A 27193-nucleotide genomic window follows, 5' to 3' on the forward strand; every position below is an offset into this window, starting at 1 on the left:
GTTCAAGTTTTCCTCCCCAGAACTAGTTCTTGTAGAGATTTCTGCTTAAGGGTTTCTGCTTTAGTGACTTGTGATTTTCTGTCTGACTCTCCAGTTTTAGCGGCAGCAATGTGCCCTGTGACCCCACTTTTTTATGGATCTAAGAAGAATTATTAATTTTTCAGTGTGTTCAGTTGAAGCCCAGGTGAACAGTTAAGACAGAGGGGTGACTTCTGAGCTCTTTACATACTGGACTTGAAACAAGAGTCCTGGGATAACTTTTAAAACATAACAAGTTGCACTTCAGTTGTAAATGTCAATAGTAATGACATTATAAAATAGCTTTGAAAGGTACCAAGTTCCATGTAAATATAATTATTGTTTAAAGTAATGGCATATTGAGATATCATGATTTCAATAGATTGTATATGCAGAAACCTTAGGCAACATTGTTTCATTAAAATACTAATTCATGCCTAATATATTAGATTTTCCTTCATTTTGAAAAATAAATTGTCCACATCCAGTTTAACTGACCAGTAAAACAATGCTCCCTGAATATTTCAACATATTAGGTATTTAGGGGATCAATGAATCATCCATTTAGCTTAAAATGCATTGAAGCTTCCTCAAATTTATAACTTTCATCTTCTTGTGCAATTCAAAAGTAACCATGCAAAGCCAAAAAATCACCACCCACAAAAGAAAACTGAAGTTCAGTGTTATAAACTTAAATTTAATAACCCAAAGATAGACTCCCTAAACAGACTACCAATGAATTCCTAGCTGAATCCTGATAGAAATCTCAATATAAGGATTTTTTTGCGAGAAAAACAATTTATATTTTAAAAATCCAGTAAGTGAAATGGAAAAAGAATCTTGTGAACAATATTTTGTGAGACTTGTGAACTAGAGCAGATGTTTTTCCCCCAAATTATTACAATTCTCCTGATTTCCTGAAAGCCATTTTCTTAACTGCTTTTGTAATGTTAGCTACTTCAAACTTGCATGCAACATTTATGAAGGGAGAAAAAAAGGTAGTTAACTTGTCTTCTGTCTGCTTTATCCAAACATTAAAGTTTCCATTCCCCTATTCTGAATCTTTGCTTTATAAGATAGGGACTTATATCCTTTGCTTTCAAAAGGAATTCCTTCAACAAAAAAGAAATGACTCAATCAATATTCCAAGTGCTTGCCGAGTACCATAGAGGGCATATTGTCTCCTAGGGTTTATGGAGTGCAAGAATTCTGCTCCTTGATTCAACCTTCCTGTAAGTACTCGGAGAGTACCACAGAGAACACAATGTTTATTAAGATCCACAGGATACAGGGATGGTTTCCAAATCCAAGATGTTTATAATATGCTATGCTTAGCAACTGTATTTATGTCACTGGAAGACGTTGAAGGTATTGGTAAAGAACTTCAGAGGGGTTAAGAGATCTAAAACATAAAAACTAAATATAATAGCTCTCAAACAAAACTTTACTTGGCAAAATTCTTGACAATCCTGCCATCTGACTACTAGAACGGAAAAGAAGCCTAACCTAATGACAAATTCCTAAATCTAGAAATCAAGCTACACTTAATGTCCACCGGCAAATGCACTCAAAACAGTGACCTCCTGGAAGCATTTTTCAGTTTATGATCATAATTGTGACTTTTTTGTCCCACTTTGGTGCTAGCGATAAGAAGGAAGAGAAAGCAGACTAGGCTAGACTAGAAGAAAATGGAATAATATTTTACAAATCATCAACATCATTAAGTAGAATAACAGCCCATACTGTTGATCTGATGAACAAAAGTTACCCTCGCAGTGACTGAAAAAGCCAGGCAGGCCTCCAGATTCCTGGTCTACGGTGTCCTTTAAACCAGAACAAAAGCTGAAGAGTGAATTTAGAGGAGGAACTGGTAAGTCACATCAGAATCGGAAACACCTCTTGCAACACCGCACACTGCAGCATAGCTGCTGATAGCGAGGAGCCACCGCAAAGAGACCGCTAATAACAGCAATGGATGTGCAATTAGGGATAAAAGGTACGCTGTTCCCAAATCAAAGAGAGTGAGCACTAAAAGGTTATCTCTGCGTATGGAGAAATTATACTGAACAAACACACAGAGTTAAGGGGAAAGGCTAACACTAATGCATGGGCCGTTTGGGCCATTTCTTGCGCCTTTAGACCATAGGTGATGTTGTAACAGGTCATCTTTCATAAAACAACACAAAAATTCCACTTTCAAACAGAATTTAGCACGTTGTCAACTTTGATCACGCTGTCAAGGAAACAGTATTGATTTCAGCGTTTGCTTCGAGAATTATCTGTATAGAATGATGAGGGTGTGTTGGTTAATTATAGATTCCTGGGCCTACTGAATCAGAATCTCTCAATCAGCTGATTCTTACAACAGCATGAAGTTCGAGAAGCAGGAAAACAAACCTCTCACCTCTTACCTACCTTTAAATCCTGCCTTAACAGTTGTGATTTTTATTTTCTTGAGTCAGTAAACCAAGTTTGAAATGCTTCAAAAGTCACTTATATCCTCCTACGTTTTATACTGAACAGTTTTTAAAACTTGGTTTTTAGTTCTCGGAGCCTAGGATGATATTGTTCCAAGTGTTTCCAATTTCTGCCTGAACTGGGATGAGCATAGTGGAAAATAAATATATTCAAGAGAGATCTAGGATGAGGGGAATAATAGCTGAAACTTACAATGTACGAGGTATTATTCTAACTGCTTTATATGTGCTAACCCAAAACAAATGCTTCAAGATTTATTATCACTGTTAACATGATTCCCATTTTGTAGTAGTGGAAAGCAAGATGAAAAAAAGAGTGAAATAACCTTCTCAGCATGAAGAGCTAGTGAGTGGGAGCAATCGGACTCAAAACAAGACAGTTGAGGATAATAACCAATATTCTTAACCACCCTCCTCTTGACTCTCTGTAGAAATCAGCAGGATTTAGTGACTAGTTATGGATTAATTGCAACATCATAGTGACTCTTGGTTTCTGGATTAAGATGTAAACATGAGTCATGTTTACTGAAACAGAAATAGCTACTAAGAAGTATAACGACACATACAGAATGGTTTTATTGTAACAATTAACTTTTTAAAAGAAATTGCAGATTTTGGTAAGATGGATCTTTCCTACTGATTACAACCACAAACTCTGGAAAAAAATTTTGAAAAGCAGCTATCTGAAAGTGAAACAACTGAAGGACAATTGGGAAAGAACTCAAAACCTAGAAAATGACCCGTAGCAGTGAGTTTTACTGGGGTTTTTTTCTTCTCATTTATGTCTAGATTTTCACCCAAAAATGGACCAAGTCCCAAAATTGTGCAACAGGCATGGACAGTGAAAACTCCAGGAAAAAAAAAAAAAAAAAAGAGGCTCACTCTCTAATCATAAACCCAGGAAAGAGGATCTCTGCATTCTGGCAAGTGTCCAGCGATTCCTCCTTCTTTCTCCTTCTTTTCTTTTCTCTTTCGACCTTCCCTGAAGCCAGTCCCAGTCTCAAAATGGCACTGTTATGGCAGCATATAGTCCTAGACGCCACGTAGTGGGCACCTGAAATCTTAAGGGAAAACAATTCCCTCTGGCAAGAATCAGAAATGGAGCTCTTATGTGTCCTACAGTGTAGGGGAGGATTTCTTTCCTTTTTTTCTTTTTCTCTTTTCTCTCATTACTGTATTCTGAGGGCAGCCACCAAGGCTCAAACTGTGCAATTTCGTGGGAAGCGAAAACCCCGAGAGTTTTCGCTAGGGTTTCCTGGGCGCCAAGGAACATGGGAGGAATCCCAGAGAGAAGAGAAATGGAGAAAGAGATTTCCAAATTCTGTATTTTAACCAATACAAATCCCAGGCTAATCCTCTAGCTACAAATGCACAGGACAGACCCAAAAAATCATAGCAAATTTGTTGAGAAAGCCTATGCCATCTCTTCCAGAAAAGAGAACATTTCCCAGTTTAAGGAGGCCAACATTACTCGATACCAAAGTAAGTCAAAGGTGTTACAAGGAAATAAAACTATAGACCAATGTCCATGATGAACATAGATACAAAAATCCTCACTGAAATATTAACAACTTGAATATAAAGCAATATAAAGAAAGATAATACATCTCAACCAAACTGGGGTTGATACCAGGAATGCAAAGCTGATTCAATATTTGAAAATCAATCAATGTACTTGACTGTATTAATGGACTAAAGGAAAAATATCATTTGGTCATCTCAATAGATACAAAAAAAGATTTTAGGGGTGCCTGGGGGGTTCAGTCGGTTGAGCCTCCGACTTCAGTTCAGGTCATGATCTTGCAGTTCGTGAGTTCGAACCCCATGTCGGGCTCTGTGCTGACAGCTCAGAGCCTGGAGCCTGCTTCAGATTCTGTGTCCCCCTCCCTCTCTCTCCACCCCACCCCTGCTTGTGCTCTGTCTCTCTCTGTCTTTCAAAAATGAATAAACATAAAAAAAGTTTTTTAATAAAAAACAAAAAAGATTTTAACATGTATTCATAATTTTTAAAAATTTCTCAGCAAACTAGGGGGAAAAAGGAAGCATTCTTATCTTGATAAAGGGTATCTATAAGAAAAAACCCTACAACTAAGAACAAAATTAGCAGTGAAAGATTGAATGCCTTCCTCCTAAGATTAAGAACAAGGTAATGGTACCTGCTTTCACCATTCCTTTTAACCTTGAATTGGAAGTACCAGCCAATTCTATAAGATAAGAAAAAGAAGTAAAAGCATTCAGAATATAAGTAAATAAATAAAACTGTCTATATTTGCAGATAATTCTATTCTCATCATAATAAATACCAAGGTATTCACAAAAAAGCTTCTGAAACAGTGAGTTTAGCAGGTTCACTGGATACAAGGATAATATATAAAAATCAACTGTATTATTTATATCCTAACATTAAAAAATTGAAAATCAAAATTAAGAGAAAACTACTATTTATAATAGTAACAAAAAATTTATGTGAAATACATAGGCATAAATCTAACAAAATATCTTCAGGTTTTATATGCTGAAAACTACAAAGCAATGAGGAAAGAAGTTAAAGAAGATCTAAATACTTGGAGAAATATGCCATGTTCATAGATTGAAAGGCTCAATGCTATTAAGATGTCAGTTCTTCCCAAAATGACCTATAAACTTAACACAACTACAATCAAAATCCAGAAAGGCTTTTTATAGATATCAACAAGCTGATTCTAAAATGTATATGAAAAAAATAAAGGAACTGGAATAGCTAAACCAATTCTGAAAAAAATAAAAAAAGATTACTCAGACTACGTGACTCCAAGACTTACTATAAAACTACATTAATGAAGATAGTGTGGCATTGGTGAAAGACACATAGATCAATAGAACAGAACAGAAAGTTCTGAAGTAAGCCTATAGTTGATTTTTGATAAACACAATGGAGAAGAGATAATTCTTTGCATCCACAAATTGTGATGGAAACACTTGGATATCTGTATGCAAAGAATAGATCGTTGGCTTATTTCTCACATCTATACAAAAATTAGCTCAAAATGGATCATAGACCTAAGTATAAAAAATAAGCCTATAAACTTCAAGAAGAAAACATTGCAGAAAATTATTTTGACCTTGAAACAGGCAAAGAGTTCTCAGATGCAATTGGTAAAAACAATGGTCCATAAAACAAATTAATAAATTAGACTTATTTTAAAACTTTTGCTCTATGAAAAAAGACTGCTACTGGAATGAAATTATTAATCACAGGAAAAATATTTTCATATCACACATCTGATTAACATTTCTATGCAAAATATGTTTTTAAAATTCTAAAAACAATATGAAAACAAAAAATCCAATTAAAATTGGGCAAAAGATTTGAGCAGACATTTCATAAGAGAAGATAAGCAGATGGTAAATAAGCATGTTAGAAGATGCTCACCATCATGATTCATCAGAAAATGCAAATTAAAACCACGAGATATCACTACTTATCTACCACAATGGGTATGGAGAGGGCGTGGGGGAGACAAATCCTGGACAGGATGCAAAACAACTAGAACTCTCATACACTCTTTGTAAGAATGCAAAATCACACAGTCACTTGGGAAAACAATTTGGTGTTTCTTATAAAATGAAGCATACACTTACCATTTGACCCAGCAATCTCACTCCTCAGTATTTACCTAAGAGAAATAAAGACTTATCTCCACACAAAATCTTGTACATGAATGTTTATAGCAGTATTAGTCATAATTGCCAAAAACTGGGAACAATCCAAATGTCCTTCAATGTGTGAATAGATAAGCAAATTGCAGTACAAATTATAAGACTATTACTCAGCCACAAAAAAAAAAAAAAAAAAGAATGTGCATTGATACAAGCATCAATATATTTGAATCTCAAAGGCCTTTTGTGAGTCAGGGATGCCAGGCTCAAAAACTACTCCAAATTTTATTCCACTCAGATTTTTCCACCTGGAAAAGGCATAACTATAGGGACAGAGAACAGGTAAGTGGTTGCCGAGGGTTAGGTGTAGGGGGAAGATTTGACTACAAAGGGAGAGCAAGAAGGACTTTTGGGGCACAATGAAACCATTCTGTATACAGGTGGTGGTTATACACAATTTTTTGATTTGTCAAAACTCACAGAACTATGGACTTAAAAGTGATTTTTGCTGCATACATTTTAAAAATAAATTTCAAAATAAAAATACTCTTAAAATGCTAAGGTGCTCGTGGCTTATGGGGAAGGGGAAGGAGGAGAGGGAAAAGTACCCAATGAGAAGAAATATTTTTCCAATGTATTGTTCACAGTTTGCAGTGTAGTTAGAATTCTCACCATGATATATACAAAAACAAGGATAGGAAGAAGCATCTTATACATCTAGAGCACATCCATAGACTCTTAATATTGATCTGCATTTATTAACAATATTATATTTTTTATGTCTGACTTTTATTTGTACATTATGCATTTGGTTCAGCAAAAGAATGATCACAGATCTTTTGCCAAAAATAGTGTTACACAATAAATATGTATCATTATCTTGCAATTACCTGAGACATATCATTAAGTTCTGTTCTTCTTCCTTGCCAACAATCCCAGTTTTTGAGGGAGATGGAATTGAACTTCAGGCAAAATACTTGTTGCTTTACTATCTAAATCCCACTTCCCCAGTGGGATTCAACTCCCTGCTCTAATTTTAAAGGGGATGATATTCCAGCAAAAGATCCATGGCAAAAATTCTCATTTCTACATTCTTCCAACATTTATGAAAAAAAATGATTAAATGGGAGAATACAGCAGTCTACTGGGTGAGCACAAAGTTCTCTAGAATTTAGAAATTAGAATTGGTTCCTCCCTCTTCCGTTGATGGAAAAAAAGCAGAAGAGCACCTTGAACTACATCCTCAATCTCTCACAGTAGTAGTCCCTGAGAGAACCACTTATACATTTTGAAGTTGTTAACAGTGATTGTAATGGATTTTTAAATATAATGGACTTGTAAATACTCCAGCATGGGCTGTGCAATAATATATATGTAGCAGTTAGTTAAGGCTTAAAGTTTAAGCTCCAGAGGCAGTTGTCTTAATCAAGAATGCACAGCTCAGGGTAGTCAACTAATATTATATCAAAAAGGTCCAAATTCTATAAGTTGCTATTATAAGTACTTCTTTTACCCTATGTTAATCAACTACTGACACTTTGATAATTATAATACTTAATATCAGACATGGGTCTTTTCATAACTAAAAACTATGGCCTGATAACTAGCACATAAATCTCAGAAATTGGTTCTTACTGGTGAAACAATCAAACATATTCATGACATGTGGGTTGAGTAAAATATTTGAGATATGCTCATCATTCTTTGATGAAAAAAGTTTAAGAATCTAGCAAAACCTCCATTTTTCACCATTAGAGTAGAACCTGAGGCTTGATTCCCTAATCTGTCCTTTTGTCTAGTCATTGATACAGAAAGATTTCTGAATGTTTGATTCTAACTACAAGAATAAAAGAATCCTCTGGAATGCTGTTGTGTCTGCTTTAAGTGCACCTTTCATTCAAGGTATGATCAGAGTATCCAAACAAAAAGGAGAGCTGGGACTTCATTGAGCCTCTAGAGTAGGTTGTAGGAAATACTGAAGATATTGTATTCTAACAAACTGTAGTTTAATTCATCTTTGTATATGAACATAAACTTTCTTTGTTTATTATAATATAGTGAAATTGTAGTCAACCCTCACCACTTTAAATGTGTTACATATTATGAAGAACCTGTCCTGGTGCAAATTATTTTAGGTCAATTCTTTCAACTATAGGGAGGTCCTTCTTCTCCCTGGAGGTACTAAATAGTTTGTGATTCACATAAATGTCTAGAACTGTGGTAATTTAAGGATTATGGTATGACATATTTATATACAGAAAGTATGTAGATATCCTACAGCTTGGGGGAGGGAAGCACAAAGTGAATCCAGAAAGTTCCCACAATCCTTAGCAGGTTTCTCCTGAAGAGCTTTACCACTTTGAGAGGATCATGCACACACAGAAGTGGAAGGGAGAACCACTGGTGTAAATGATGAAAGATGGGACTTTGATGAGTCACCCTGCCTTAGTTAGACCATGGGGGATAGTACTTGGGAGCAGTAACACCCACATCAAGACCACCCTGCTTACAGAAACCCCTGCTAGACACATCTATTCAACCATGCCCATTATAGCAATAAAAATGCCCTTGGAACATAGCAGAGTGTTTCCAAACCAACCCTTTACTAAATACTAATTAAACAATAATGCCTTTTCCCAAGGACTTAAAACAATTGAAACTGAAAGACATGAAAATCCTCAAAATATTCTTCTAGTCTACCATCTTCTCCTGGCTTTACTTCCCTCTCACTAGGCTGAGACTATGAGTTTAGTCTTTAACCACTGTTCCCCATAATGTCACAGAACCTTTCATGTTCATTCCCCTCAACCATGCCAAATTCAACCAGAGGCCATTCTCAACATCAGTTTTCTCTAGTTCCACTCCTAGGGCTGCCAATTTTTTTTTACTGGATCCACTTAAATGCAACTTAATCTTATCTGGGTCTTTACTGATATTCAACTCTCAAAAAATCTTAGGGTTAGAAGGACTTTAGATGATACCCAGTTCAATGCTCCCATTTAAAACAAATCCCCTCTACAGTTTCCCTGAGAGATAACCATCCAGTTTGTGAATGAATTCATTAAGCAATAGGTCAACAATTTACCCTGAAAGAATTCTCCTCAAGTTTTACAAAATGTATATATTGCCTGATGAAAAATCAACATCCCTAAGTTTTCTGACAAGCCGTCTTGGTTTTATCTCTGTCAAAAGCAAAATAAATCTGCTCTCCATGCCATATGGCATCCCTTCAGTCACTTGAAGCCCATTTCCTTGTCTCTCCTGTCTTGTCATCATAAATTAAGGTTACAGTTTCCTTTTATGCCATGTTTCTCAGATCCTTCTCTCAAATTATAGTCAGTATGCACAAGATTTGATTGTGTTACGGTGGGGTGAATAGTGAAGAGACGAAGGTACTCTGATGCCCATGGAGAGCATTATTGGGTTTGGGATGGAGAGATGGAGGGGAAGCAGAACGTAAGGAAAACAGGTCACTATCACAGTAATGTCCACTTGATAATGTTTTCCAAAGTTTCAACCAAATTAAAAGGTGTCTAGTTCCAGAGACAATCCAGATCAGTCTTGGTCTGCGAGATTTTATACACAGTACACCCAATCCAGTGCTTGCCAGAATGCTTAATAAATATTTATTCAATGTTTGAACAACCAAAATAGAGAAGTTCCTGGGGTTTAAGAATTTTTGTCATTTTGTAATTTTTGAAATGTGTCATTCATAACTTGGTCAGAAAAATCGTATTTTAGAGAAAAGGTGAAAACCCCAGGGGGAAAAAAAGGATATAATTATTACATCTTTTTGGTTGTTAATGAGTAGTTCTTGTTTAGTTTTTGTATTACTATTATAGGGGAAAAACAAAACCAAAATTCTTTGGCCATCTGGAAGAATTTTATTCAGGGCTTTTCAAAAATTCACCTTTTTCCAACTAAATCCTTCCCTCCCTCTGTTCCCAAGAAATTGATATCCTCATCTTAATGCTACCCTGCTCTCAGCTCAAGCTGAGCACCCCCAAAGATACCCACTAAAGCTTATTTCTTCTGATCTTCAGGTCCTCCTTAAGACACATCAGCAACTTAAACATCTCTTTCACATTCCTCCAAACTGCTTTTAACTTTTGCCCTAAGGCTTATTGACCTACCTTTGACTTGAATTTTCAAGAATAATCTGTTACTGCAGAAATCTAGACAGGTCTCTTTAATTAAAAAAAAATCACTAACTCCTGGGGCACCTGGGTGGCTCAGTTGGTTAAGCATCCAACTTTGGCTCAGGTTATGATCTCATGGTTCATGAGTTCAAGCCCTATGGCGAGCTTACTGCTGTTGGCACAGATCCTCTGCCCCCCTCTCTCTCTGCCCCTCCCTGGCTTGTGCTTTCTCAAAAATAAATGAAAAGAGTTAAAAAAAATTTAATGTTTATTTATTTTTTAGAAAGAGAGACAAAGTGTACGAAGGAGAGGGGAGAGAGAAGGAGACACAGAACTGAAAGCAGGCTCCAGGCTCTGAGCTGCCAGCACAGAGTCTGATTAAGGGCTTGAACTCACGAACAATGAGATCATGACCTGAGCAGAAGTCGGATGTTTAACTGACTAAGTCACCCAGGCGCCTCAATAAAAACATTAAAAAAAAAAAATCACTAACTTCTAAGAATTATCCATTCTGTACAGTTGTACAAAAACAGCAAAATTACACCAGGAAGAAATCACCAACAGGCTGCAGTCAACTAAGCTTTAGTATAGGTAACTCAACTTCTTTCCTTTCAAGCTTGGATTTAGCCATGAAAAGACAAGAGAGGAGAAAGCTGCTAGGAAACAACCGTAAAATGAAAAGTGAAATGCAGGAATTGAGTCAATTTTTTATAGATAAGAATTGTATTAACAATAATAATGTTTGGGTTTTGCAGTACAGTGCTCAACCCTAGACTATGGGGCTTTCTCTAAAGGACTTTGGAAATTTGGAGTATTTTGAGTTTCCCTGAATTTTGTTCAGAGTTCATGCTGACATTTTTGGAGCAGCCAATACATTCCTCATTGATCTATTATACTGTTTTGTTAATTCAATTAAGTGCTGCTTTTCAATTGGGAATTTTTTAAATTCTGATGGATAGTAAACTGTCTGATCCTGCCTGGCTGGAGGCCAGCAATGCCAGGAAAACATTTCACAAGGGAAAGTGCTTAAATATAAATGTCCCCGGAATAGCTCTCAAAATTATGGTTCTAAATGCACCTATCAGCTTTGAACCACACTAGACAATGCCAAATTCTCAGAAAACAAAATCACAAAGATAGAATGGATATTGAGAGAGTAATTCTAAAAATATATGTATTACAAAGACAGAAGGTAGAAGACCCACATCACATTTCCAGGAAAACCTTCCACTCACATACACAATCAGAAAGATCAGAACCTGTGTACCTTACCCAGAAAAATGCAGGGGCCAAGATCTAAGAAAGGGTGTGACCTTGAACCAGGCACATAAACTCCCTAGGCCTCTGTTTCCTCCTTGTTAAATAAAATGGGAGTGAGTCTCTTTCCACTCTAAACTACTGTGTTTCTACTTTTGATCTGAAAGTTTCCAAGAGAAATTGCCCATTGTCTCTTCCTTTTTTTTTTTTTTTTTTCATTCCTTCCACAATGGTGATTTTGGAAATCCTTAAAAACATCTTGGTTTATACGCAATAATTATCCACCACCTATACAAAAGATTTAAATCTTAAGTTCTTGGCATACTTAGGAGTGAAGTGGAAGAAATATCTTTTATAGCAATAAAAATAATAAGAATTAAAACATATGCAACACGTGTTCAAAAAAGGAATGTAGTAATAGCAGTTTTTAAAACTTCAAGGCTTTTCTTTTTCTGAAAAAAAAGTCCAGAAGGAAGTTAACAAAATATTAGAAGTGTCTCACTATGTGTGGTAGGATTGTGAGTAATTCATATTCTTTCTTTATTGTGTTTCCTAAATTACCTTCAATGTCCATGTATAGCTTCTATTACTAGTAAAAGAAATGAGTCTGTTTAGAAAGAAAGGGAAAGGGAAAATAAACTAGTTTATGTATCAGTTATGAGGTATTTTTTTCATATAGAATATGTTAATTGAAATAGTATCTGCATAAGTATTCTGGTTCTTTTGCATTATGTTGTTATTTTTCTATTTTTTTTAATAATCTCCTCAGTTTAAAAAAAAACTGAGGTAAACCATGCTTAAATTTAGACTGAAAGTAAGACACTAAGGACATGTCCAGCCTCAACATAATTAGATACCTTAAGAGTCACAAACAGCCTAGTCAGGACAAACCTTCCGTGACATAGCCTTCTTGAGGAAACAGGATTTGACCAGAGTAAAGGGGTCTCTGAATCCATATAGGGCGAGCCAAAGGGTGAAGGGCTTGGCAGGGATGTAAAGAATACACATGGCAATCACAGCAAGGACAACCGGGAATCTTAGGTAGGTCCCAAAGTCACTGTAAGGAGCTTTCGACCACCCGCACTAAGACAAAGGTGGAGATGTGGCAGCAGGAGACATAAGGGGAGGGGGGTGGGCAAAGAAGAAGCATGGAGATTTCTATGGCCCTCAGAATGCCTTGAATAGAGTCAAACTAACCACTACTTATTAATAAACATTAACATTTATGAGCAATTACCATGTGCCAGACACTACTCTAAATGTATTAACTCATTGAATCCTCACAATGGCACTATGGAGCAAATGTTTTTACAGATCAGGAAACCAAAGCACACAGCAATTCAATGAATTGCTCTAAACCTCAGAGCCGGTAGTGTTGGGAGCAGCATTCAACCCAGACAGACCCCAAAATTTGGTATTCTTAATAACTTCACTCTACACGTGGAATAAAGGAAGGAAGGAGGTAAAATATCTCATAGTGAAGAGAAGGATTGTTGTAAGCATATAGGACAGTCAAGAAAATCAGCAAAATGTAACCCTAGTAATCCACAAGGCAGTAGAAGGCTATCACTTCAAGATGTGGATTCCTATTGTCTTAGATGGAAGTTATCATCAGTCTCCTGGATCCCTAGCTGGAGGATGCTTGAAAGCCAAGACAATAAGGAAATTATTCAAGTAGGTTAGAAATATATATCCACTACGCTAGGAGAAGGTTGAACCTCTAGCCAGCAATGCCAAAATAAGCCCTTTCCATAATAATTTTTTTTTTACTCTCAATTATTCTCCAATCTAATTGAAATCAACCTCTGTGGGATAGATTAAGATATTTAAAATCACTGACAGCAGATAAACCAATAACAATGTTTGGGCTGAATTCTCAGATGTAAATACTCTTCAACTTAGACAAAAGCAAAAATAACAAAACAGCAGTCATTATATATCTGAAATTCACATACAAGAATGTCTCCTTGGGAATATATACTGTTTTTGTGTGTGCATGTATTGTTTTTTATTTCTTCAATATATTATTTGTACATACTACAATGCCTGGTTAGCAAATGAGATGGGGATTTGGGGAAAAGAGATTAAGGGAGTGCTCCCAGGATGAGCCTGTCAGGAAGTGAGGGGGCAGGCTTAGGCAGGTGGGGAAGGCTCAGCCACGATGTGGCCTCCACTGGAGACCACATGGATGATCACCCCCTAATGCAAGAGAGCTAACGTTTTGTACCCCCGTTGTGTGGGTTCTGCAGTATGGAGGATGGTGAAAAAAAACAGGGGCATAACCACCTGAATGAGATGACTCCCATTTGGCCAAGGGTAGCTAGCTATCTGGGGAAAGACACCACTGTGGGCTGTTAGCAGCCAACACTCACAGCAGCTGGGAGCAGGTGCTATGGATTGGTGGTGGGTGAAGCACCAAAAGCAACAACACAACGCACTGTTTTAAAAATAAATATTGAACCCCATCAAAAAATAAATCAAGAAAAATGTGTACCTACTGATTTCAATTAGGTAAAAGTGTATTTAGGACTATGCATGAAACATGTCTTTCAGGTAGGGTTCCCTGTCTCTTTGTTAGGTTATCTACTCCTGCTTCACATGTAGTGGGCAAGCAATAAATGTGAAGTTAAATAGTTGTTAATTGGGCTAATTACTATTCCCAGAACAAGAACCCATTGCTACATCAACCAAGTAGTTGTCCATGGATTGTCACGGATCCTGTTAATGCTCCTGAAAATAAGTAGGCATTGTCACTATGTGCTTAATAAAGATGAGACGTTCTTCCGAAATTCAGCTCTGCTGTATGGAAAGTGCTTAATATGGAGTCTGTTGCTCATTCCCAATTAAACCTTCTTTCTCTAACGTATTTTCAGAGCTTACTAAAAAACAATAATACATGATTACAACTGGATTTATGTTAAAGGAATCCAAACACCTAATCGCATATGCCTTTCTTAAATGTCAGAACGTTAATATGAAAACATTCACAGAATGCAAATGGTAATAATGACGTTGCTGCTGTAATCCATTTGTTTAAAATGTAGCGGTTGCAGCATGCCATATGATGTACAACCAAAGCTATACCCTCAATAAGTAGGCTAGGCACATATCCCAGGGTGCCCAGCCCCATCCAGGTTTGTTCCTAAGTCGCCATATAAACAAATGCCAGCCTTAAAAGGAGTTAGACCCCAGAAGGTACCCAAAGTTTTGGAGATCCAACTGAACTTCGACCTCCTCGGGCAACTTTAAGCAAAATCCTCACAACATTAAGCTATATTTTGTCCTACCTCTACTCTGCCATATACTCTATCGACATCTTGGGTTTCCTTAGAAGGTGGGTGACAGAAAATAGTGGTCTTAAGTCTATCAAAGGACTATGGTCCTGAGGTCTCTGCCCCTGCAGCCTTGTTTTAGTCCCCAGGTACCTAACCTCACAAGGAATCTGGCCTCTTAAGTCCACATCTTTCATATCTACCCTATACCCCACCATTTTTAAATTTACTTCCCTTTTCTGACTTAAATGAACCTACTGCCGGTTGTTTTTTCAGATATTTTACAGTTACTACCAATATTCTTTATTCTAGCCAAATGGAATACACATAGTTTTCTAAATACCAATACCATTTCAATGAACTAATCTTTCAAAATATAAGACCAAAAAGAAAATATTTAATTTTAATAATCACTCATAATCCCAATGCTTCAAAGACAATCACTGCAAACCTTTTGGTATATTTTCTTCCCACACTTTTTTTTTTAACGAATTAATATATGTGCTACTAGACACAAGCATACTATAATGTTACCTGCAGCCTGTTTCAAATATTGTGCTTTTCCTGCACAATCTTCAACAACATGATTTCCAGTGATTTACTGGAACCCATTGTAGGGATGTATCATCATGTGTTTACTCAAGCCCCGTTAGGTTTTCACTCTCTCACCCACACTCCTCCCTTTTCCCCAGTGAGTGCGGTAGCTTGTGAGCAAAGGAGAAGAGGACAGGAGGTGCTGGGAGTGGCTCCAGCCTGGCTTGGGTGATAAGCTGGGAACCCCTCTAGGGTCGTTTATGACACATGCTACCCCTGCAGTGTCTTCAGCACAAGTTTGAATGGCCAAAGAGATCTGAGGACTCTTTCCAACCTGACCAAGTGTAGTAAAGTCTGGTTTGGCTTTTTTTCTCCCTTATTTCCTGCTACAAGTTCTAAATTTAAATTTGGTTAGTAAAGAACTTTAATTTCAACTTCCATTTCTTTTTTTTAAGTTTATTTATTTATTTTGAGAGAGAGAGAGCAAACTCACACATCCATGAGCGAGTGAGGAAGGGACAAAAAGAGAGAGAGAAAATCCCAAGCAGGCTCTGCCCTGAAGCCCGGTGCCCAATGCAGGGCTCGATCTTAGGAACCATGAGATCATGACCTGAGCCAAAATCAAGAGTCCGAAGTTTAACCAACTGAACCACCCAGGTGTCCCTCAACTTCCACTTCTATTTAAACTTATGTTTTCCTATGGAAAATAAACTTTATGATGCCAGTAATGCAGAAAAAATACAATTGGCTTCTATTTTCTATGTCAAATCTGAAAATAAATTGGAAAATCTGTACTTCGCAATTCTGACATTTTTCTTTCCTGACTTTTGTTCTAAGAACAAAAGTTTTTATACCTATAGACCTTTTATACCTATAGACCAAGTTCAATTACCGCTGGTACAGAGTAAACCCAAACTCAGAGTGTTAGGTTCACAAAGGAATGCCCACTTTCTTAAATATGAAACACTGGGAATGGGCTTACAGTCAATATGAAAACACAGACAAACATGTGTCCTCTCTAATTTGAACTAGGAGTAGGCAATTGATGGTGTTCCTGCCTAAAGTAACATGTAAGACGACCTAGAACATGACTGATGAAAATATTTAAGGCCAAAATTGTTCATTTTAATGATAATTTATTTCTTGACAACTCTAATTTGGAATTGGAAATAGCACTACCCCTAATCTACCTTGGGCTAGACTTACATTATTTTTGTTTGGCGTCCATAGAAATTCAAAAGTATGGATACTATAATTTTTCCCTTCTATATGGGACTCAAATATTTTTACCAACCCCACCAAAATCCTACCTTCGGCCAGTCAAATAAAATTAGCTTGAATCACATCCCTTGAGGAGAGTTAGCTCATCATTCCTCCAAGCATTTAGAAGAATGGCATCTTATGAATTCAGATTAACCTCTGTCTCTGAGCTCCTATTTTAGCTTATGGATCATTTAATCTCACTCGGCAACATGTCAACCCAGAAGTAAAACTCAGAACCATTCCCTGGTTTTTTTGCCACCAAAAATCCACTTGCATAAAGCCTTTGGATTTAGAACATTGTACTGAAAGCTTTGGTGAGATAAGGTTTCCAATTTAAAACTGCAAAGCAGTATTTTAAAGCTATTCTCCCCCCGCCCCCCACCCAAACAGTTGTATTTTGGTTGCTCTTTTGTGTCAGCGTATCACCAAAAGCAAGTCCCTTTCTAAGCCTTTGAACTATCCACTTTGCAAGAGTGAGGTTTTGTTTCCCTACAGCCTCTTCAACTATATGCAGCACAAATTTCTATGCCTCCTCCTTTCTTTTTCTGGCAGTCTTACCAACAGAACATGTGTCCAAACTAGCACTCTTATATATAAAAAGAAGTTCCCGATATCTGGTGTACATGGAGACACATACCTATTATTGTATCCATTGAGGTGTTCATAGTGGCAAGTAAGAATAAATGTCAGGGCGCCAGGGTGGCTCGGTTGCTTAAGAGTCCGACTTTGGCTCAGGTCATGACCTCATGGTTCAGGAGTTGAAGCCCTGCATTGGGCTCTGTGCTGAGAGCTCAGAGCCTGGAGCCTGCTTCAGATTGTCTGTATCCCTCTCTCCCTTCCCCGCCCCACTTGTGAATTCTCTCTCTCTCTCTCTCTCTCTCTCTGTCTGTCTCATAAATAAATTTAAAAAAGAAGAAATGTCAAGTGGGGTGCCTGGGTGGCTCAGTCAGTTAAGAGCTCAACTCTTCATTTTGGCTCAGGTGATGATCTCACAGTTTGTGAGTTCGAACCCCACATCAGGCTCTGTGTGGGCAGTGCAGAGCCTGCTCAGGGACTTTCTCTCTCTCCTTCTCTCTCTGCCCCTCCCCCACTCACATTCTCATCTCAGTCTCTCTCTCTCTACCCCCCTCAAAATAAATAAATAAACTCAAAAATAAGAAAAAGAAAAAGAAAAAGAAAAAGAATAATATCAAGCTACATTCAACAACAAAGGAATTTGCCATGTTATTGGAAAGACTAGAGGCCATGTGAGCTTTAGAGCTGGTTTATACGGTGCTATCATAAGGATATAGTGCCTCTCACAGTCAGCTCCATGCTCAAGTTGGCTCAACATAGCTGTAGGAAAGCTACTAATGTCACCTCATTTCACCAGTAAGAGATAGAACTTGATTTCTACAACCACTGAGCAAAATTCCTCAGATTTTCAGTGACCAGACCACACCAAACTAACCCCTGTGGCTGCGGGCATGCCATACACTGCCTGACTTGGTCGTAAATTACCAGAACTGGGAGAAGAATGGGATTACCCTGCTTGGTTTATATCCCGCGAGGCTGGAGATGGGGTCCATCCCACCCAAACCACATGAATATTACACAATAGGGGAGCGGCGTGAAGGGATGTTGAAGAGAGCCTCAAAATGTCCACTGCGAGAGGGAGTCCTCATCTGAGGAGCCAGCAGCCCAACATCACACTTTGTGGGAATTGTCTACTAGAGAGATTTCTAAGTTCCAGCAGTCTTAAAAAGTCAAGAAAAATAAGAGGAAGGGTGGTCCAAAGACTTGAAGACAGACAGGGAAAACAGATGCCTAAGCTATGGAGACAGAAAATGCCCAGGAAGAAAGCAGGACGCATCCCTGCAAACAAACCCTCTGGGAAGACAGGAGTGCAGACCCTGCCCGGGAGTCCCATTCTGTCAAGTCGTTACATCTCCCCTCAGCAAGGGGGGGCACACATGACATAAAAAGGTAACTCCCCATAAGCTGTTGGTGCTCTCATTTCCACTTTGTCTCACCATTTCGACTTATCATGTAGCCCCATTCCCTCACTTCAATCTCGGTGATTCTAAAAGTAACCGTGCTTATTCAAACCAGCCACAATTGCCTGCTTCTGCTTTAAAAGAACGGCACAGTCCAGTGGTCCTCCAGCTCTGCTTTCCTTCACATCCCTCCAGGCCCCTCCACCCCTGAGGAGGACTCCCCCCTGGGATCTGCCAGTGGGATGCCAGACATTTACAGACATGCAGGAAGCACACGTCTATTTAATAAATCTAATTACAGGTAAACCTTTCTCTTCGCCTAGAGTGTTCTCATTTCCTTCTTCGTTTCCTCAAATTGGTTTTGCTGTTGGTTTAGCATTATGTTCTGTGTCCAGCACTGTACTAGACATAAATCCAATCCCAGTAAGTCTTCAAAACAGCACTGTTTTACAGCTAGTTTACAGAACGGGAAACCATGACTCAGGCGAAATAATGTGCTTGGATCGTTTATTGCAGCGGGAGGACAGAAGTGTCCGATTCTCTCCACTGCATCCTAGCGGGAGCAGCCTGGTCCACCCTTGCCTTCTCCCTGAGAAAGTTCTACTACTTGCCTATAAAGAAGGCAAAGAGATAAAATAAAATAGTTTATTATTTAGCTGAAGCTTTGGACTCAAAATCCATTACAGAAATCTAAGATATTTGGCTGGACCACAGAAAAACCAATTTTTTGGGGGGGCCTAGGTTACAGACTTGGGGGGCCTCCTTCCTTCCAAGCCCAGACTCAAATCTTGAATCTTAAATATCAATTGTAAAAAAAAAAAAAGATCCATATCCCATAGGACCATGGATATTAGACATGGAGACAAAGGGAAAGAGGGAGCAGATTACTCAATACCTATATTAGGGTTAATCCAGGCCACCGCCCTGGATTGCCAGGCTAATATAAGAGCAAAAGACTTGATTGCATGTGGAAAAAAATGAGAATGAGAGCTGGCCAGGGCTGCTTGAGCCCCAGATTCTTAAGTCCAGACACATGGAAGAGACACGGCATCCAAGTGATTCAGTGAAAGAACACCAGCTCTAGGAAGGAAAAAAAAAAAAAAAGTGCCTCCATAATATTCTACCATTTACACAACACTTCTCCTTTTAAAGACTGGAAGTTCTTGTTCTAACTCCTCTCTAGAGAACAAAAGAGAGATATCAGGGTAGAGAAACTTTGAATTCCCTCTTCACATACACATCGCAAATGCTAATTATAACAAAAAGAAAGTGCCTTGCTGATGACTTTCAATATTTATTCCTTGCAACAGAGAATAAAGTTGCAAGAAATTTTCCTAGAACCATTAGTCGGTGTGGATTCAATATGATTAAAGGTGGGGGGGGGATTAAAGTGTGTCATTGTAATACTAATTTCAATTAGAAGAACCCTTGCGATAGCCATGTTCTACCTCCACAAACTGAATAATTCACATGCTTGTATCCTAGCATAGGAGTGAGGGATACTCCACTCACTGCTCCTCTGCCAAAAGCCACCCCGTCCCTCTGACAAGGATGTTTGTAGCCAAAGCTGTCCCAGTCACAGAGAAAGAAAAAGAACAGTTGGAAGGAAGGAAGGAAGGAAGGAAGGAAGGAAGGAAGGGGGGAAGGAAGGAAGGAAGGAAGGAAGGAAGGAAGGAAGGAAGGAGGGAAGGAAGGAAAGAAGGAAGCAAAGAAGGAAAGAAGGAAGGAAGGAAGGAAGGAAGGAAGGCCTGACTAGAGTGTAAAGCAGTTTTCTTTAAGACAGCCCTATCTGCCGGTTCAACTTACCAAGCTATTTCCCCATGAAAGCATAATAGTCTCTTATGAATTCAAGAGACTGAAGAGCCTGAAAAGCTATGAGTCACTGCAAAGATGAGTTAGTCACCCTATTTTCTTCCTGCTGCATGTGATTAGTAGTAATGAAGCCTTCATTTAAAAATTGAGTCTGCTTTGGGGTTGTATGGGTGGCTCAGTTGGTTGAGCATCTGACTCCTGATTTTGGCTCAGGTCATGATCCCAGGGTCATGGGATGGAACCCCACATTGGGCTCCACCCTGGGAGTGGAGCCTGCTTGAGAGTCTCTCTCCTTCTGCCCCTCCCCCATACACTCTCTCTCTCCCTCCCTCCCTCTCTCTCTCTCAAATAAAAACAAAAAAATCAAATCCGTGGTCCTTATTCCTACAACTATGTTTTCAGGCCCCAAGATCTCTTGATATTTTTCAAGAACTTCTTTACTACTCTCGACACCTTCTCCTTCCCTCCCACCTGGATGAAGAAGAGGAAGAAAATGGAGCTAAAAATATTCATAGACCCCAGAAGAAATTCTGGTTTTTATTTTATTTTAGTTAAAATCATGTTTTGTATTAAAATTATGAAAGCCCTGTTCATAATGTACTCGAAACCTCCAGCTATCAGGCCTCACTGCTGACATTCTAGTTTCAGGTGGAGTTTGTGCTGGGCCATTTTTTTTCAACATTTATTTATTTTTGAGAGACACAGAGAGACAGAGCATGAGTGTGGGAGGGGCACAGAGAGAGACACAGAATTAGAAGCAGGTTCCAGGCTCTGAGCTGTCAGCATAGAGCCTAACGCGGGGCGTGAACCCACGAATCATGAGATCATGACCTGAGACAAAGTAGGACGCTTAACCGACTGAGCCACCCAGGTGCCCCTGTGTTGGACCTTTTTAAACCAACAGATCAGAAATCTTTGTAATTATCAGGATTCATTTAAAATGTTTCATTTTGGGCAAGTTGAACAAGTTCCCCAGAAATAAGACTATATATAAAATTGTCTCTCCTGGGGTTCTGCGGTGCATTCCGATCACAGAGATAAACTTTTAATTTTGCATGACAGCAACTTCTTTGTGTCCCAGCTTCCTAATCCAGAGTGAAGAAAAAGTTTAAACCTGCCCAAGCTGTTCCTCAGGAAATGTATGAGTTAAAAGAGATATTTATGAAAGCCTCACCAAAGGAGGAAGGAATGTGGCATAAATCCAAGAGAGTGATTGCTGGCAACAAAAAAAAATTTAATCCTGTGTTATTCTAATATACACCTTACTTCATACATTATAACAATGTGGGCATTCTTCAGGAATAATGTAATCATCAAGAAGATTTAAATAGAGATATGAGTGCAATGCAATGTCTCCTGACTGAATGCCAACATGGAATAAATCTCTAGTGGCTTAAAATGTTTAAAGGATAAACACTACAAAGATAAGCAGCTTTACTAGGATATAATTCAATCTCCACATTTACTTCCAATTCTCCGTTAAACCACACACTTATTGTCTGCTCTGCATATGGTGTTGGTATGCATCTACATTATTTTTATAGCAATAACAGAAAGAGAAAAAAAAAAATAGTGCCCTTAACTTGCATAGAGCAGTAGTTTCTTTCTCGTATCTTCTGTGGTGTCTGCAAGTAAGACAAACCAAAATACAGACCCTACAAAAATTTTGGACAACGAACACCATCGTATACATGCGATTTACACAAAAATGGAGACTTGCATTTGTGGAAAGAGCTGAAATGCTTTTGCCAGATTGTTACTCCTCCATTAGAAACACAAACTGAAATAGAAAAAATGTTCTGCATTTTTCCCTCTTTTTATGATTTAAGTGCATGTTGATACTGAAGGTGATAAATCAAATGTTTTCCTTCTCATTGGAAGGGAAGTGATGGGCTTCTTTGGACACATAATGATAAGTGAGTGGCCACTCTCTACTATACAATCTTTCCTATGTCATGGTCCACCTGTCAGTTCCAATAAATGGCATATCGATATTTATAGGGGAAAAAATAAGAGAAAAGACACTTTTAAATAAAAAAGGGCCTGGTCCAGTCAGATCACATGGTTTACTCACATTCTACTTCCAGTAGATCATTGTGCATCATTTCAAAAAATAGCTTTGTATCCACTGAATGACTGTCTCCTTCACTTTCCCTCCAACCCCCCTGAGATACAAGGACACAAAATGTTCTTACATGAATCATCAATGGATTTGTTCTTCCCACGTCCAACAAAGATCTTTACCCGGCCCTGCGACATTTGCCCCAAATGATCACGCTGTGTGCATATCCCAGTGTGAGTTCCCTGGAAAACACACTCCGATAAAGCTTCTCAGGAAGGGCCCTTGGGATAAACCACTGTGGAGGATGAAGGAATCAGGATGGGAGGGAGTAGTGGAATGCAGTATTTTCTCACAAAGGCCTCAAATGATCCCACTGGGACTCTGGGGCTAGGATGGCCCTTCAGGGTAGCCTCGAAATGAAGTGAGAAGTCAAGCCCTTATATTTTCCTTGGATGAGTCGTTAGAGTCAGGCTCACTGGGGTGTGGGGTGTGGGGGTGGCTTTGGGCTGCTGTCCTCATCTGAGGGCAATTTTTGGAGTTGAAAGGGTCCAGCCAGCAGCCTTTCGGAGTATTTCAGTCCTCAAAGCAGGAGATGTGCGCTGCATACTACAGCATCCATTGCCAGGCAATAGAAACTGCGTGCTTGGGGCACCTGGGGGCTCAGTCGGTTAAGTGTCTGACTTCTGCTCAGGTCTTGATCTCATGGTTCATAAGGTCGAGCCCCACAATGGGCTCCATGCTGACAGTGCAGAGCCTGCTTGGGATTCTTCTCTCTCTCTCTGCCCCTACCCCCCACCCCATATTCTCTCTCTCTCTTTCAAAAATAAATAAATAAATAAATAAACAAATAAATAAATAAACTTTTAAAAAAGAGACAAATGTTTAAAAAAAAAAAAAAGAAACTGCATGCTTCATCTTCATGGCTCCCCACAAAACAGCCAGCTGTGATATGCAGGGTGTTTATACTCAGTGGATGCCAAGATTATGACTTTTCCTCTCTTTTACCACCTCTTCAAACTTTCTGACAAATGCAAGGGTTCAATTTTTTTAACTGCTTATCAAAGTGATGTTACAAATATTGTCTATTCAGTGTGGTGTTCTTGCTATGGCTATTGTACCTGAGACATAACTAATATGTACCACTAAATTATTTTTAGACTATTTGTGTTTTGAAAACAGTTTAAATTAAAATATTAATCCAGGGTTTCTTAAAAGCAGCACTTTTGACAGTTTGGATCAATACTTCTTTGTTGTCAGGGGCTCTCCTGTACATTGTGGGAGGTTTAGTGGAATCTCTGGTCTCTGCCCACTAGATGCCAGAAGCACTTTCCCTCACAATTGTGACAAACAAAATATGTCCCCTGCGGGCAAAGTTGCCTATGGGTAAGAACCACTGAGGTAGCCTATCATCCTTACACACTTAGGTCCAGTAGATGGGATTGAAATTACCCAACTTGAACATCCTCTTGCGTTCCACAACCAAAACACAGACTCCTCTTTCTGGAGAACTGTGATCAAGATTGGTGAATTTGTTCCTTCCACAGAGAGTCACTGAGGCATGAGATTTAAAATAAGCCCTTCCTTGGGTCACCTGGGTGGCTCACTCAGTTAAGCATCTGACTCTTGATTTCGACTCAGGTCATGATCTCACGGTCATGAGATCGAGCCCTGGGTCAGGCTCTGCACTGACAGCATGGAGCTTGCTCAAGATTCTCTCTCTGCCTCTCCCTCTGCCCCTTCCCCACTCACTCTCTCATGCACTCTCTTTCTCTCTCTCTCTCTCTCTCTCAAAAAGAAAATAAAATGAGATAAAATAAAATAAAATAAAATAAGCCCTTCCCTAATTATTTGCTCCACAGTTTGGCTATTTGGTCCCTTTTCATCTCGCCTTCCTACAATGTTTACTTCTCATTGTCTTCAAGGCTCCTTCCCAGCAGGAGTGGATGTGAGAACCTGAATGCCCATTCCAGTGCTTCTCAAAACAGCAGCATAGAAAGGGAGGCTCCTGCGGTATACCATCCTCTCCAGAAAGGAAAGTGCCATCTAGGAGGAAAGGTTAAGTTAACAAGGCTTAGAAAGACACTCGGAATCAAAATGAGGCGGAAATGTATTTAGTTTGGCTAGTTTATTAAATATTTATGGAAAACTTATATCTGGCATGAACTAGTCTGGACACAGGATGAAAAGGTAGGTAAGATTTAGTCCCTTTCTTCAAGGAGCTCCCCGTTTCATGGGAAATCCATGAGAGGGCTCACCCTAATGTGACCCCAGGAGAGACTCATTAGACTGCACTCCTTCAGTGATGTCACCCTATGCCATGTTTTGTCCTCAACTCTGCAGATGCAGCCATTCATTTTGTCGGTAGGGAACCCATCCCTCCAGCTTGCACTTACACAATTCAAGCTCATTAAAAGTCCCACGGACAAGCCAAAATTGCCATAGAGTTAGCCGTGCTAAGCAATATGATTGCCAACGAGAGCAGACCCTTCTACTGGGCGGCAAATTTAAGGAAACATCACTGGACACCAAATTATAATCCAAAGGCTGATAGAGGTGCAGTTTTCCCACATCACAAACTTGGTGTGCAAAATATAACCTTACTTTCCTATAACTCGGTGTACCTCTGTTTGGTACTGCATTTTTCCCGGCATGGAGTCCTAAGATAAATAAGTTTCTTTGAATTGCCACTCTTAAGAACAAGTCTGTGAAATCCAGTTATCTTCCCCCTTTGCCCTCCCTTTCACTGGGTGACTCAGCTCCGGGGAGAATGAATAGTACCTGACATCTGCTGAGAGATATGGTCCCATTCTGTCCCTAGGTAGTATCATCTCTCTTCCTCAGCACATTCTAGGCTTCTGATGTCTCCATGGGTTTCTGTCACAGATGCCATGTATCTTCCTTGTTCTGATCTGGAAAATCCCTGGGAGAATCCGGCCCTCTTTCCCACACAGTCAGGCCCCTCTTAGGCATGCAAGTCTCTGTCAGAGATCCATACTTTCCTTATCTTTGCAGGTCTTTGGACCCTCCCCAGCCATGCAGGAAGGCACTTGTGTGGTTAGGTTTCTCTCTGGGGATGTCTCAGCCTACCCTGTTACTCTAGGCACTCCATATGGCTGTCTCCACTTGCTTTTCAGAGTCCTGCTAGCACAGGAGCTCTGGGTGGAGGTGACCATCTCTCAGATCTCCAGGCAAAGCAGAGCTAAAATTATTCTACTCCTAGATCTCTTAGAATCAACCTAGAGAATTTTATCAAACACCATCCCTGATTCATGTTCCTCCTCCAATTCTGCTTCCTCATTAGAGAAAGTCTTGGCTTCTTCTAGTCTTGGCTGGAGGGAGGATCATGGTCAGTTAGCAAATATTTTTTCTTATATATATTTGTCCTTTACCTAGGCTGAAACTTTTAACACCTAAAAGCTAACAACATGATATCTTTGTTTCCCGTTATCAACTCTGACAACCTGAGATAAATGTAGGCTCTCTTGTCAGAACAAAATGAAGGAAGGTAACAGACTTAGAAAGGTAAAGTATACGTTAATAACCGTTTAAGCACATCTGTCTGTGAGAAATTGATGCATCATCTCCAAAACAAAGAAGGATCAATATGTCTCAGAGACAAGACAGTTTGAGGGCTGATTTAGGGAAGGGAAAATATTACAAATGTGTCATAACTAGAAATAACCCATCAGACAAGTCCCCAGACAGAAGGCCAGCCGATCATAGTGAATTGGTCAGTCCTCACTTAGGGGACTCCCTTTCCTGGAAAGGAGACCTAAGCACCATCCACTATAACCTGTGGATGGTTTTTAAAAATAAGTCTACAAGAATTGACAGAAATTTGACAACCTAATGATTGACAACAAAGAAGATATTTGAAATTCAATAAAAATAAAACGATGTTCTAAAACAACCAAGTCTGAAAGCCATTTACTAAGAAGAGACAAGTAAAAAGGTAACTATCTAAATGAAAGCAAATGTAAGCCATTTTATAACAAAACTCTCCATTTTTCCTAGTGTGTTTTTGATCTTTCCTAAGCAAGAAATCAAACACGTGGTCCATGGGGAAATTTGTCCTCCACTAACATGGGTTCATAGATTGTGATGTCCCACTCTCTGAGTTTGGAGTAGAACTGGAACAGTGAAGAGGTATTTGGAACCAACTCTGGTTGACATCCTTTGTTCTCTAATGGTGAAGTGTTTTGTTCCCATGCCATTAAGTACTACATCAGCTGGCAGGCACTGTGGCCACACGGGCTAATGGAGCTCTCTTTTTAAAGAATATTGAAAAATAAGAGAAATTGAATGTTGAAAGGCCATTGGCTTTTAAGACCGGTTATAATTTAGAAATTACACTGGGTGAATTTTCCTGTTTTTAGACAAACGTCTTTAAAATAACATCTATCACGTAGTAGATACCGGAATAAACATTTAAAAATTTCCTCTGTATGTTTTTGAATTTTAAAAACAAATTGATTATTTTCAGTCTCCCAATATTTTTTTTCCACATAATTTAGAAACTCAATCTAAGATACAGTTTTCAAAACCTGGTAAAAAAAAAAAACATGTCTTTGTAACATCTTCACTTGTGTGGTACCCACGGTAGGTACCACAGGAACTTGGGCACATGCTCAAGTGCACAGTCCTGGGCAAACTGCAGTAACAGGAAAGTCACTCAATGAGCAAAATTTGACTTGAAAGCTAATTTTAAAGGGAATAGGTGCTATCGATTATCTTCTTCCAAAAA

The sequence above is a fragment of the Prionailurus bengalensis genome, chromosome B1 (assembly GCF_016509475.1).
Source record: "Prionailurus bengalensis isolate Pbe53 chromosome B1, Fcat_Pben_1.1_paternal_pri, whole genome shotgun sequence".
Lineage (NCBI taxonomy): Eukaryota > Metazoa > Chordata > Mammalia > Carnivora > Felidae > Prionailurus > Prionailurus bengalensis.